The following is a 3,149-nucleotide window of genomic DNA, read 5'->3' as shown; positions in this document are numbered from 1 at the left end:
GCCTCAGCCTCCTGAGTCGCTGGGATTACAGGCACGCGCCACCATGCCCAGCTAATTTTTTGTATTTTTAGTAGAGACGGGGTTTCACCCTGTTGACCAGGATGGTCTCGATCTCTTGACCTCGTGATCCACCTGCCTCGGCCTCCCACAGTGCTGGGATTACAGGCTTGAGCCACCGCGCCCGGCCGGTGTGTTTTTTTTTAATGTAGTTTGCAGGGGCTTTTACGGGAGCAACCCGTATAGTTGCTTGATTTGCTTTTTTTAGTTATTGTTAAATAATATTAGATGCTTTTTGAGTCGTTACTCCTATTACCGGTTGATTTTTTAATGACTGTTTTTGTTTTTAAGGAGATTGTCCCATATTTTTTCTTTTATGTTTATTAGGATATACTTTAAGAGTATGATGAGCTTATTTATCAAATGTCTGACCGGTGGAGTTATAGGGAATGTTAGTTTTACGTTGTATGTGTTAATGTTGCAATGCATATGTAAATTGAGCACTAAGTAATTCATATGTAAATTGAGCACTTAGTAAATTGAGCACTAAGATAGTAAGGTTTATTATTCGTTTTTAGAGTTTGTGGAAGGCTTAAGGTTATGATAGATTTAAATAGGCCCCATGCAGTGGCTCTTGCCTGTAATCCCAGCACTTTGGGAGGCCGAGGTGGATGGATCACTTGAGGTCAGCAGTTCGAGACCAGGAGTTCGAGACCAGCCTGACCAACGTGGAGAAACCCTCTCTTTTTTTTTTTTTTTGGAAACTTTGTCTCTACCAAAAAAATTACAAAAAAATTACCGATGATGGCAAATGCCTGTAATCACAGCTACTTGAGAGGCTGAGGCAGGAGAATTCCTTGAATCCAGCAGGCCGAGGTTGTTGTGAGCTGAAATCATGTCATTGCTCTCCAGCCTGAGCAGCAAGAGTGAAACTTCGTCTTAAAAAAAAAAAAAAAAAAAGATTTAAATAAGGCAGCAATTGCATTTTTGGTATTAGTGTGGGGAGTGCCATGTATTAAGTGTCTGCGGTATCATGGAGATAGATAGAGAAAACGTTTAAAGGTGGATACTGACTAACATTAGTTTGCCAGAGAGCAATAGGTACTAAACTTTGTCGGTTGGCACCAAGGCCTAAGGAAAAAGGAGAGAGAATGCTGTGGGCTATGAGGATGAGTTTTAATGAGTATGTGAGCTTCAGCATGTGGGAAATTGTTTAAGACTCTCAGCATTTTTATTAAAAAGCATGATTAGCTTGAGCTTGTGAAAAAGCAGGAAAGTTTGCAAACCACATGCATGGCTACACTAGAGCCTTGGCTTGAGTGATGTATTTATTTATGTATTTATTTTCTTTTTATTTCTTTTTTTTTTTTTTTTAAAGATGGGGTTTCACCATGATGGCCAGGCTGGTCTTGAACTCCTGATCTCAGGCAATCCACCCACCTCAGCCTCCCAAAGTACTAGGATTACAGGCGTGAGCCACCGTGCCCGGCCTATTATTTTCATTATCCCCAAGGAGAGAGGCTTAGAGGAGGAGTAGACATGCAGCATAGCGTTTCTTTTCAAGTGTTTGAGCCACAGCATTTTTAAACATTTGATGAAAAAGCTAAACATTTTTTGTGCTGCATTTATTTTTGAAGATGACTGCAGCTGGCAGAGCTTGTGTACCTTAGCCTACTGAGCATTTAACATATGGCTACAGGAGAGTGCCCCTAATTAGCGGGCTTCTTCCCAGAGCATTGTACTTCAGGCTGCTTTGCACTTCCTTGCCCACCTTAGGCTAATAAGGTTGGGGTTCACATGGACTGTTTTTAGCTCTTTTCCTAGAGGACCAGGGAAGACAAGGAATTCCTTATTAACTAAGACATGCGAGGAGTAACAGGGAAGGTCAGGAGTAGGAAAAGCAGCAGCACAGAAGCAGCGGGCCACTTTCTGGGCACAGTTCCTCAGGCACGTGACCATGGTGAGGAGGATTCTTAGGACCGGCCTGGAGCTGCCTGCAGCCACCCAGGGACTTGTTGTGCACCTTTTGGCCCTTCCTCTGTTACCACAAACCCAAAAAGGGGCAACCTGCCCAGACTGCCAGTGACCAAATGGGCACTCCATGGCATCTTAGCAACTCTCCTGGCCCAGGCGTTTGTGGGCAGCAAGAAAGCCAGAGCTTTCCGGGATGAAACCCAGGAGGCAACAGGCAACTTTTCCTTATACTCCAGGGAAACAGAAAGACAAGGCCGGGAAGGTGGATGCTGGAAGTGGAAAGTGGGAACTTCCATATTAGGAAGACAATCATCCTCAGCCACTTTCCTTCCCTCCTGGAGGCTCCCCTCCAGCAACGAAGTGTGTGAAGGGTACACGGCCACCCGATTGTATAGATTTTCGCTAACTTGGGGTCTGATTTAAGAACCATCTGGATTATGGGCTTGAACCCTTGTGTGAAGGGTGCAGTACCTTAGCTGGAGTGGGGTAGAGATGGGCCGGCACCCCCTTCTCACCTCTGGTGCTGCCAGCCTCAAGATCAGACATAGCCCAGACCTTGAAGGTCTTGGTAGGTGGCCACCTCTCATGCCATGGGGTATGGACACCACACTGAAGCTGCTGCTGGGGGCCGCACTATGGGGTACGGTGTCCACAGATCTGTGTTCACTGTCGAAGGTAGGCAGAGAGCCCCCCTGCTTCAGTTGGATTCGTGGAGTGCAGCAGGACACTGTCCTGGCCAAAGTCCTTCACTTAAGACTTTTCTGGTTCCAGTACACCATTATCTATGACATTCCGGTCAGATCTCAAAATAACTCCTCCCTCACGGGCTCCAAAGACCTACAGCTGGTCAATATCTTCCTGCTAGTGTTGTCTTGACCCAGTGCTCAGGAGCTTCCTCTCATGTACCAGCTCCTAGGGCTAGAGTATGAGGAACCAGTGTTGCCGTCCATTGTCAAGGAGGTTGTCAAGAGTGTGGTGGCCAAGTTCACACATGCCTGAGGCCGGACTTCAGCCCTGTCCTGGATGATGTAGCCATCACAGAGCTGAGCTTTAGCCGAGAGTACACAGCTGCTGTATTTTACCTCATCTAGATAATGAATATCATGTGTTATTTTGAACATAAAATCTACTCTATAGAGAAAACACTGTATTTAGTTATTTCTTTTTTTTTTTTTTTT

The 3,149-nt window shown here is 45.4% G+C and overlaps 1 protein-coding gene and 1 pseudogene across 3 annotated transcripts in view; one reads left to right on the top strand and one right to left on the bottom strand.

Moving 5' to 3' along the window:
• Window positions 1–3,149, bottom strand: part of LOC119469431 (zinc finger protein 160-like) — a 609,418-nt gene that overhangs the window by 269,382 nt on the left and 336,887 nt on the right. The gene's annotated exons all lie outside the window — the stretch shown is intronic.
• On the top strand, window positions 2,569–3,134 carry LOC119469434 (annotated as a pseudogene).

Source organism: Cebus imitator, unplaced genomic scaffold, assembly GCF_001604975.1.
Source record: "Cebus imitator isolate Cc_AM_T3 unplaced genomic scaffold, Cebus_imitator-1.0 Scaffold654, whole genome shotgun sequence".
Classification (NCBI taxonomy): domain Eukaryota; kingdom Metazoa; phylum Chordata; class Mammalia; order Primates; family Cebidae; genus Cebus; species Cebus imitator.
This window is presented reverse-complemented; position numbering and strand designations above follow the sequence as displayed.